This window comes from Xenopus laevis, chromosome 2L (assembly GCF_017654675.1).
Source record: "Xenopus laevis strain J_2021 chromosome 2L, Xenopus_laevis_v10.1, whole genome shotgun sequence".
Lineage (NCBI taxonomy): Eukaryota > Metazoa > Chordata > Amphibia > Anura > Pipidae > Xenopus > Xenopus laevis.
The window spans coordinates 38718124-38730318 of NC_054373.1; the positions used below are offsets into that span (position 1 = coordinate 38718124).

The following is a 12195-nucleotide window of genomic DNA, read 5'->3' on the forward strand; positions in this document are numbered from 1 at the left end:
TGGGGAGGCTATTTTTTTTTTGGCACACTTGCATGAACACATACACTGTCACACAACTTTTACAAGTGTAACCACATGCATGTATTAAGCATTGTGTATTTATGTATTGTATCACTTTGCAGTTTACCAGTTTGTTGTAGAAAGACGCATTTACCCATGTTTGATTTGTCTTAATGTGTACTAAAAATATATGGATTCCTAGGGGTCTTTGTGGAGTTAGGGGGTCTTACTACCCTTGCAGGGTGTTTGCATCAGCTGAGTTTGCAGCCGAGAAAATGAATATGCACTATTTATAATTGGGGTTCGCACTTGCCAGCTGCTTTGGTATATCTATGGTATATCTATGGGTATATATTGGGCACGCCAGTGGATCCTTGGCGTTCATATTTAGGGTGGCTATAGTATAGTGGTTTTGAGTAGAAAGGCATAATTACCCAATTTGGGTTTGTCAGAATGTGTACATTTCAAAAATATATAGATTTCAGCAGTCACCATATTTTTTTGTAGCTTTTGACACACAGAAAACTGGCAGTGTATTTTTAAATGTGGGTTAATGTAAGCCATCAAATAAGTATGCATAAGGTAGGTTTTGGGGTCTTTACAAGCCACATGTAATTCTATAAACCTATGCATATTGGGCATCAAACTTTTCAGTGGATCTCATATTTAGGGTGTTTTATCTTGGTCCCCAATGATATTTGGTAGATAAGATGTTGCAAAGTGGTAGTTTTGAGGTGATTTTTGGAAATGTCATCAAATTCACCAAATATAAGAACACTTTGCGGCTTGGTACTTTGGAGTAAAAAGATGTGGACCAGGGATTCATATTTAGGCTATTTTATCTGGTTACCTAATGATATGTGGGAGATATGATGTAGACTGGAAGCCTTTTTTTAAAAAATTACAAGTTTAGAAAAGAAATGCAACTTGGTAGTTTAGAGTAGAAATATATATTTACCCACTTTGAGGTAAATCGGCCACTTTGAGGTAAATCTGTTCTTTCCAAAAATGTGTAGTTGTGAGAAATCTCCATAAAACTAAGGAGACATGGAACTTTCCAAATCTGCTGTGTTTTCATGCATACAATAAATAATGTTTCTGATATATGTGTTTATATTCTAGGAAACATTACTTTTTTCCCATTTTTTTTTTTAGACACTTAGAAGCCCTTAAGGTGAAATAGTGCAAAATTAAAATGGTCTGGCAATAAAAGTACCAAAATCCGCTGACAATTAAAGGAGGTGTAAAGTAATAAACATGGGGGGACCAAATGTTAGGTACTCCCCCCCGTTGTTATATTCACTTACCTGATAAGGTTGCTTACCATACACAACACAATGTCATTCTTTTTATTTGTCTTAATTTAATTATTTACATTTTTGTTGTGCAGCTGTCATACTTGGAACAGTTAATCTGAATGACGAAAGATTAATGGTAGAAGGTCTTTATAAGCAATAAAAAACATTCTTTAATAAAAATGTGTATATATATATATATATATATATATATATATATATATATATATATATATATATATATATATATATATACATACACACACACACACACACAGTATATCAGTATATGTATTATTTTCTGCATAGTGGATTCCATATCTGTATAACGTTCTTTGTTAAATTCATTAATAGTATTTTTTTCTGCAGAATGCTTAATATTTCCTGAATCCTAAGGTCATAGGCAACATACAAAGAAATAGCTTAGCATGAGTGTGTGTCTATTTGGTTATTTAAGCCTTGCACATACAGTATCTTTTTTCCATTCAGACTCAGACTGTGATGAGAGAATTAAACTACTAAAATAGTTGCACATAATGTGATTTGGGTTAGGGTTGCCACCACTGATCTTGACAAAGGCCAAACAAGGGGGCAGCTAATGAAAGTGGGCTCAGAGCAGTAACATAAGGGACGGGCTTGTGCCTTTGCAGTTAGTTATTGGTTTGAATCAGACAATTGTGGATCCAACAGCCCCAAGAAAAAAAAACAAGCCCTTTGGTTCAAAACCAGACAGGTGGTACCCTTCTTCAAGTGTAAGGAAGAGCCACTGCTAATGTTTTATGTCAGTGCTGACTTTCAGCCCCCCACCAAGATTAGTAGAAAATGAAAGTAGAAAGCCTCGGGGAAGCACAGATACGCTCATATATGTGCACAAAGCTGTACTCTGAAATGCCCAAACCGTGGATCATTTTTACATTAATCATCGCTTACAATCAGGCATCACTGTAACATTTACAGTCAGAAATTTCCATAGCCCTTACAGACGGGCATTCCGAATCTAGCATTGGCATAGTTTCTAGAGCCAGGCATCACTATATGAGTTTATTTGGAATGATGCATTCACAGACAAAAATATATTATTTCACTTCAGGCGTTACTGTATCATTCAATATGTTATCATTAGACCATACAGACCCAGGCATTACTATTTAAGTAATTTTTAGCGCCAGGTATTACAAAAGCATTATGGCACCTGGTAGTACTACAGCGGTCACCCCATTCACTGCTTAACAACTTGTAACCAGAGATGCCAACGCCATTAAGATTCAGGAAACATCTCACACTTTTGTTTGTTTCCTTTGTTGCTGGAATTTGCTCCAGTCAAGAAATAGCATTGCACCATACAAGAAAATGAAATATGTGATGGCAAATAATCTTAGTTCCAAAACATTTTATCCTACAAACACTCAACATGTGGTTGGGGAAAATGAGAGGAGTGATGTGTGTTATTGGACAACTTACTTAATAGTAATACTTTTTAAAGCTACTACTTCTGGAATGGAAACAGGAAAATCAGGTGATAATGAAGACGCATCTGTGGAAACAAAATAAGTTAAGATATCTTGGGATGGGGGGGCGGGGCTGTGGCACACACGAAGACCTTTACCAGCTGCAGGGGCATCAAACATTTTTTCTGGCTCAGAAGTGACGTCACATGCATGCGCACAACCTCTACTGAAGCCATAGATTCTGTGCTATATGCGTATATTGATTTGCTGAATTTACTGAAATGTTCTGCACAGTGCACATTTTTTGCCTGAAAATTTAGGCAAACTGTCAAATTGGGGGAATGCGTATGAATGAAGGGAGACCAGGAGACAGAGTGCACAATATGGTAACTCTCAAAAAGATAAGGGGGTTGACAGCTCTGGATAACAATGTGCAGGTAGAGCAGTCAGATAAAATACCACATAACCATTAGAGAGGGTTACACATGACTGGGTCATTCATTATTAATTCTAGACAAATTTATCCCTGGGCAGTAACCCATGTAAAATATTAGAAAAATATATATATATTCCATATATATATACCGACACATTAGTGGAAGAGTTGTCTGTCTGCATTTCTTGACAGTTCAGGTGCAAAAGTGTTGCTCCAGTAGTTCCTGATTATTGTAACAATCAGACGAACATCTCAAGTGAATAACTGCAGTCCCCAATACTGCTAGCTCCCTTGTAGGAAATGTAGTTCATAAGGGATCATTGCAACATATACAGTAGGTAAGAATATAAGGGTGATATAAGGATATTCAAAGTTAAATGAGGTTTCATGACCATAGGCTGAGGTTTTTATATAGGTCATTGGACTCCAAGTTGGCAATTCAAAAATTGCACTTTCCTCACTAATTAATGCGTAAGAATTTTCAGTTCGAACTTGTTCCCAGTGGAAAGCTGCTGAACAAAACACCAAATAATTTAAAAACCACAAATAAAAAGAAATGCAAGTTATCTCAGAATATCACATTCTATATTATACTAAAAGAAAGGTGAACAGCCACTTTAAAGGAATTGTTCAGTATAAAATTAAAAACTGGGTAAATAGATAGGCTGTGCAAAATAAAAAATGTTTCTAATATAGTTAGTTAGCCAAAAATGTAATGTATAAAGGCTGGAGTGACTGGATGTCTAACATAATAGACAGAACACTACTTCCTGCTTTGTAGCTCTTTTGGTTTCCACTGATTGGTTACCAGGCATTTTCCAATCAGTGACTTGAAGGGGGGCCACATGGGTCATACAGTAACTGTTTGTTTTTAAAACTGACCTGCATGCTAAGGATCAGTTGCAAACTCACTGAACAGTTAAGTCCCATGTGGCTCCCCTTAAAGTCACATACTAACTCCGAGCTAGAGAGCTGAAAAGTTGGGTTATTATTATTAACATGTATTTATATAACGCCAACATATTGCGTAGCACTGTAAAGTGAATGTGAATATACAACTAAATCATATGAATTCTATACATAGAACGTATGAAGTTACATACATCACAATCAATACCGGTACAAAAGGTGAGGAAGGCCCTATGCAAAAGAGCATACACTCTAATGGGAAGGCAGTAATACACAAGGTGTGGGAGTGGGCAAGATCGAATTAAGTGGGTGAGCAATGTGGTACTGTATGTGGTGTTGCATTTGGTAGTTAAGCAGAGTGAGGGTAGGCTTCTTGAAAGAAGTGCGTTTTAAGAGATTTCTTGAAAGCAGAAAAGTTGGAAGAAAGTCGGACAGACTGTGGGAGAGAGTTCCAGAGGAGGGGTGCAGCCCTTGCAAAGTCTTGAATGCGAGCATGTGAGGAGGTAATGAGAGAAGAGTTGAGTAGCAGGTCAGTAGAGGAGCGTAGTAAGCGGTTGGGTGAATATATAGAGATGAGTTCAGAGATGTAGGGTGGGGCAGAGTTATGAAGTGCTTTGAATGTCAGGGTCATTAATTTGAATTTGATTCTGAAAGGTAGCGGAAGCCAGTGCAGGGATTGACAGAATGGCGTGGCAGAAGAGGAGCGGTTGCTGAGGTGTATGAGCCTCGCAGCAGTGTTCATTATGGACTGGAGAGGTGACAGTCTCTGGAGGGGAAGGCCAATTAAAAGAGATTTACAGTAGTCTAGACGTGATATGACGAGAGAGTGAATAAGAATTTTGGCAGCATCTTGGGTGATAAATGATCGTATTTTGGATATGTTCCTCAGGTGGAAGTGAAATGATTTAATAAGTGACTGGATATGAGGAGTGAATGACAGGGCAGAATCTAGGATAACCCCAAGGCACCGGGCCTGGGGAGAGGGGGTGGTAGTGGAATTGTTAGCTATGATGGATACTTCCGGGATGTTACTGGTGTTAGTTGGAGGAAAGAGAACCATTTTAAGTTTTAGAGAGGTTTAATTTAAGGTAGCGATGCGACATCCAGGTAGAGATAGCGGACAGGCAGGAGGAAACGCGAGTTAGGAGTTCTGGGTTAAGATCAGGAGATGAGAGATAGATCTGAGTATCGTCAGCATAAAGGTGGTAGTGGAAACTGTACGAGTTGATTAATTTGCTGAGGGAGGAAGTATAGAGGGAGAATAGTAATGGTCCAAGGACAGAGCCTTGAGGAACCCCAACAGAAAGAGGTAGGGGAGAAGATGCTACTCCATTGTAGGAGACACTGAAGGAACGATTGATGATGTAAGAAGAGAACCAGGACAGGGCTGTGTCACGGAGGCCAAGTGAATGGAGGGACTGGAGGAGGAGAGGGTGATCTACAGTGTCAAATACAGCTGAGAGATCAAACAGTATTAGTAGTGAGAAATGATTGTTGGCTTAAGCAGTTAAAAGGTCATTAGTTAGTCGAGTCAGGGCAGTTTCAGTGGAGTGTTGTGGCTTAAAACCAGATTGTAGGGGGTCCAGCAGGTTATTGTCAGAGAGAAATGAGGTTAGTCGGTTGTAGACTAGGCGCTCAAGTAGTTTAGAGATGAAAGGTAGCAGAGAGATAGGTCGGAGGTTGTCAAGATTGGAGGGATCAAGAGAGGGGATGACGAGCATGTTTTAGTTGAGAAGGAAACAGTCCAGTTGAGAGCGAAAGATTAAATAGGTGAGTTAAGGCTTTGATGAGACAAGGATTGGTATTGCGGAGAAGTTTTGAGGGAATTGGATCAAGCGGCAGGTGGTAAGGTGAGAAGAGGCCAAAAGCTTTGAGACTTCCTCATCAGTGACGGGTGAAGGAGCACAGGAGAGACTGGGGAGTGTGGAGGGAGGGTGGTGGAAGTCTAGGGGGGGTTGAGTAGTATAATGTCCCTTCTGATAGTGTCAATTTTGTTTTTAAAGTGCTCAGCAATATCTTGAGCAGACACAGATGTGCATGGAGGGGGTGGAGAAGGGGAAAGGAGAGTGTTAAAGGTGGAGAAAAGTTGTGCTGTTTTTTTTTAGAAAGGGAGTTAATAAGTGAAGCAAAGTATGTTTGTTTGGCTTGGAAGTGGCTGGTGTTATAGGAGCGCAGGGCAGATTTGTAGCTCAAAATTTTGACTCTGAGCGGGATTTGCTCCAGCGTCGCTCAAGTGCACGTGAACTTTTGTATGAGCAGTATGCCAAGGTTGAAGTGGTTTGGGTCTAGCACATTTAGTTTTTATAGGACCACGCTCATTAAGGGCAGTGGTGAGAGTACTATAGTAGACAGAGGTAGCCACATTAGGACAAGAGATGGCTATTAGATGGATATTAGAGTGAAGTGAGTCAAAGGAAGAAGAGAGATGTGACATGTCTACAGCTTGCAAGTCACGGTAAGTATGTGTTTGGGGAAAAGCAGGGGGTAAGGAGGGAGTTAGTAAGAGTTGAAATGTGAGCATATTGTGATCAGTGAGGGGAAATGGTGAGTTCTGGCTATTATGTCAGACATCCAGTCACTTTATATATTACATGTTCGGCTAATTAACTATATTAAAAATATTTTTTTATTTTGCTCAGCCTATCTATTTACCCAGTTTTTATTTTCACACTGAACTGTTCCTTTAAGGTGTACAAGTGCAATTTAACTAATGTGAATGACTTATGGCTTATGACTAATGACTTATGGAAATGGCAAGATATTCTGAACTTCTCAGTCTGTTTTGCCATTAATTCCCCTAATGGCAAGATTATCAGAGCTCATCTTGGCCTGTCGCAGTGTTTTCCGGCTGGAAGGTGTTGGACAACAAATGAGATTTTCAGTAACGAGATTACAGTCTTTAAGAAGAGCTGCTTAAGAAAAGCTGAATCAAGATTCGTGTAAACCCTTTGAGTGCCAGCTTGATACACTGGCACCTGCACATGCTGTGGTTTCAGAAGAAAATACCATTGTAGTGGTCATCTTCTCCTTACCTCTAATAGTAGCTGAACCCAATGGGCCCCACTACAACATATGTGCCCTTCTTTTGTTTGGTCAGAGGATAACCTCTTGATGCTTCCCATTAATGATATGTGGATGGACTAAAAGTCGACCTGCACCTGTCACTAACCCGCTCCCATGCTGGAGATGGAAGCTGGAAGTCTCTGGTGGGAAGAGTGAAAGGAAGATTTCAACTGAACCCACCCACAGCACGGAAATCTCTGGTGGAAGTTGGTCCAAACCCAGCCAACCCACAGGAGGGCCTACACATCACTATTTCCCATATGCAAATACCTATGAAATATAATAAAAGGTAACTCCGTTGCACCCCAATTTCTATGGGTTTTGAAAAAACCACTGTGTGTGTTTGTAACAAGATTCTACATGTATAAACATTTAATCATTTAAGTGATATCCAAATACTCAGCTTCACATAACATTTATATTTTTATATTTTATTTGTGTAAGGCTTGTGAAATATCCAAAACTAGAAAATGTCACACTGATTTATTAACGTTCATAATTTTTTTCCACGATTTGAACTTTGTAGTGCTAAAAATGTTGCATGTGCAGAAAGGTTTTAGGTCTTAGACTCACAGCTTAAAGGGCAATTCACCTTCATTAGCAAAACTGTAATAACTTAAAAAAAACACAGAAATAAATTCAAACTTTAATAACCTGGCACAAAAATGGGCGTGGTCAGACACATTTTGCCAACTATTTTTTTTGTCCCTCTTTTTATTTCCAAAATGTTGGGAGGTATGATATGTCTGTAATGCCCTTGTTGGTTTGTTTACACTGCACAACAAAGGCATTTTAGAAGATACACAGATAAGTGGAATTTTATGTAGTCTTGGATTTAATCTTGTATTTTTTAACCTTTTTTTTGTGGATCACTGAATTCTGTATACTCAATCATACAAAGAGCAATCTTGGCAGCAATAACGTCCCTGTTTGGAAATGAAATGCAAGCGCTCGGTAACATTTTGCTGTAATTTGCACTAATTATTCATTAAGCACCTTTTTCAGTTTTATAGGCCTTAAGTTAGTGTTCACTAAAAGCACCCTTATGATTTGTATTTTATAAAATAGACATAAGAACATTTGTGCCCTGTAATTAATGTTATCTGATTCTGTGATCTGAAGGCATGTTCCCTAATTTATTTCTTAAATTCCTGGAAATATATCTATCGTGCACAAAACTGTGTGCGCAGAGCAGTGGTTGAGTCCATTAAATACAGAATGTTGTGTTTGTGTTGTCATCACAGTTTTTGTGAGTGGACAGCTAAGAGGGTACCTTGTCTGCAGCTAAACCCTGCTACCTTAAAGGAGACGTATAGGATAAGTGAAAACCCATAGTATTGTAGGCAGTATTGAATAATGTATGGTGCTGATTTTACTTTGGGCTAAAGTACTTTGGGCAACTGAAATGTTTTATTGTCTGCTTTTAACACTAACACATATAGGGGCAAATTCACTAAGATTCGTAGTTGCGCCAGGCGCAACTTCGCCGCACTTCGCCAGGCGTAGTTTCGCCAGTGCTCCGCAAATTCACTAAAATCCGAAGTTGCGCACAGGGGTATCGTAAGGTTGCGAAGTTGCGCTAGCGTTGATTCGCTAAGTGAAGCGAAGTTACGCTAGCGAAGGTTAATTTGCATACGGCGCCAAATTCAAATTTCAATCACTACAAATGCCTGGGAAACCTTCAAAACATCAAATAAAATTTTTATTTTGCCCTACACATGTGCCCACTGTATAGTTAAGTTGCCATGAGTTAGGAAATGTAGGGGAGAAAAAAATTCTCGATCTTTTTCAGGCTATCACCCATAATATAGAAAACACGCCAGCGTTTTTTGGGACTTAGAAAAAATGTGAACTTTTTTGGAAGCAATCCCTATCTACTCTATTGCGCTTCGCCTGGTCTGAGGTGGCGAAGGAAGTCTAGCGTAAAAGGTAGCGTTCAGTACACTGCGCGCGTTAGTGAATTTGCGTAGTTAAGTCCGTAGCGAAAATTCGCCAGGCGTAAGGGTGCGAAGTAACACTAGCGAATCTACGCCATCGTTTCGTTATTGAATTTGCGAAGTAACGAAAATGCCCAACGCTAGCGAATTGACGCTAGTCATTGGTGGCAGGGGCCTATAGAATATTAAAATAATACATTGGTGGCCAGGGGATTAAAAAAAAAATTGGTGTTCAGTAGAATTGAACTCATGGCTTCAGGACTTCAACTTCACCTCCTTTCGTGGCTTCGGGTCTTTTCGCCGCTTCGGCTATTTTAGTGACTTTGGGTCTTTTTCGCTGCTTCGGGAGTTCGGCTTCGGTTATTTTCTTGGCTTCGGGTCTTTTTACCGCTTCGTGAATTCGGCTGTTCGGCACTTCCACATTTCGGCTGTTTGGGACTTCAAAAATGGTGCAAAGCTTCGGCGCTCTCAGTTCCCCCTGATGGCGGCCCTGATTACAAGAATTACATTTTTTAAGGCTAAATTGTACAACCATTAAAAAGTGTTTTGTAAAATAAATATACTAATGAGTTTGGGTCTCAAAATAAAAATAAACATATTTTACTTAAGTATAAAGCTTTTACTGAGAAACAAGCTGGCAGCAACCTCTCTGTGATACGTTCCTGTTAGAATGCTGCCAAGTCAGTATTGGGGTCATATATTACAGTTAGCAAAGTTTGCCCAAGGTCAATAACTTATAGAGACTATGTAGCTGGAAAATTATACAGTGTTATAAAATTTCAGGTTCAAGTTTTCCTCTCCTGGAAATTTAATACCAGTTTGTTGCACCTGCGGTTTTTTAGGTGTTTCACGGCAAATGGGAATATACATGGGAATATATTCTTTCTACTTTAGTATTATGGGCTGTATTGTGTAGATCAGTGACATAGACACTAAATTAAATCCATTTTATTTTGAGGTTGTATTTCAACGAAACATTGAAAAATACTCGGTAGTTTACTTTTGCAAGGCATTATATGTCGTCCGAAAAAGGACTCCTTTAAAATCCTATTCATTTACGTGTTGTGTGCAGAGTCCGATCCGGACTATCAGGTGTCCGTTAACTTTTTTTAGAGTGGGAAACAAGGAGAGAATTAAAGAAATCATTGGCAGAACACACTTCCTTGCAGATGGTGCCTGGAACTGGACTGCAGTGCTACATGGTAGCCGTTCTAACCACAAAGCCACAAATACTGCACAATGTTATTGAGTGGTGTTGAGCCTTGATGTTCCTAGGCCACCGCTCCTGCATGCCTCAGCCCATGAGGCCCATTTATCAAAATTCCAATTCATTTGAATTTTAATTCTGATATACTCACAATTTGACTGGGAGGTTATTTAAGAAAAAATTTGAATGTCTAATATTCAATTGAATGGTTCCAACCTGAAAATTCGGATTGTTTTCGAGCGAAAAATTGCTTTTTCTAAAAAAAAATTAGAAATTCAAAGTTTTTTTTCTTCTATTCCTTCACTCGAGCTAAGTAAATGGGCCCCTTAGAGTGTAGATAAAAAAAAAAACACTTTTATGGAAGGTCTATGCAACAACAAAGCAACCTGGTCTCATTTCGGGAATATTTACTTAAAGGCAAAAGTTCAACTTTCAAATAAAAATTTACTACATTGGCAATTTACTAACAGGTGAGTATTTTTTGCCAGGCAAAATGGCTCTAGAGTGAAATTCACCAATTTATAAAAAGCACAAATGCCGACAGAAATGTTGTCAAGTCCAGGCTGGTGAACTACCATTAGAATGACAGCTGCTTTCGCACACATCCTGTCCTTCATGCTTATATAATGAAATAAAGACCCACTTGTTCTTCAGAGAGTGTGTGTTTATTCCATATGGTTCAGCATGACACCAAATTGCACACCATACACAACGTTTCGGGCCACCTGAGGAAGGGATTGGGTTACACACCTCCTGAAACAGGAAAGAACAAGTGGATCTCCAAAAACTTTTCTTTATTTCACGAGTTACTGGTTGGAAGGTACCAGGATTTCCCACTTGTCTCCCAGTGATTTTTGTTTTGTGTTAAAAGATTTTTAACCACCATGCTTATATCCCATATAGAGTTAGGCCCATAAATCTTTGAACAGAGACAACTGTTTTCTAAGTTTGGTTCTGTACATTACCACAATGAATTTTAAATAAAACAATTCAGTTGAACTGCAGACTTTCAGCTTTAATTCAGTGGGTTGAACAAAAAGATTGCATACAAATTTGAGGAACTAAAGCCTTTTTTAACACAATCACTTCATTTCAGGAGCTCAAAAGTAATTGGATAAATTAAAAAACTCAAAATAAAATGTTCATTTCTAATACTTGGTTGAAAACCCTTTGCTGGCAATGACAGCCTGAAGTCTTGAACTCATGGACATCAACAGATTCTGGGGTTCCTCCTTGTTAATGCTCTGCCAGGCCTTTACTGCAGTGGCTTTCAGTTGCTGTTTGTTTGTGGGCCTTTCTGTCTGAAGTTTAGTCTTCTTCAAGTGAAATGCAGCTCAATTGGGTTCAGATCAGGTGACTGACTTGGCCATTCAAGAATATTCCACTTCTTTGCTTTTAATAAACTCCTGGGTTGCTTTGGCTGTATGTTTTGGGTCATTATGAAACGCCTCCCAACCAATTTGACTGCATTTAGCTGGATTTGAGCAGACAGTGTCTCTGAACACCTCAGAATTCATTCGACTGCTTCTGTCCTGTGTCACATCATGAATAAACACTAGTGTCCCAGTGCCACTGGCAGCCATGCACACCCAAGCCATCACACTGTCTCCCCCATGTTTTATAGATAATGTGGTATGCTTTGGAATATGAGCTGTTCCACACCTTCTCTATACTTTTTTTTGCCATTATTTTAGTAGAGGTTGACCTTAGTTTCATCTGTCCAAAGAATGTTTTACCAGAACTGTGCTGGCTTTTTTAGATTTTTTTTTTAGCAAAGTCCAATCTAGTCTTTCTATTCGTGATGCTTATGAGTGGCTTGCACCTTGCAGTGCACTCTCTGTATTTACTTTCATGCAGTCTTCTCTTTATGGAAGACTTGGATACCGATACGCCTACCTCC

At 39.1% G+C, this 12195-nt stretch overlaps 1 protein-coding gene across 3 annotated transcripts in view; it reads left to right on the plus strand.

Annotated features, from left to right (window-relative positions):
- The window catches only part of dhrsx.L (dehydrogenase/reductase (SDR family) X-linked L homeolog), a 207637-nt gene that overhangs the window by 57082 nt on the left and 138360 nt on the right, over window positions 1–12195 (plus strand). The gene's annotated exons all lie outside the window — the stretch shown is intronic.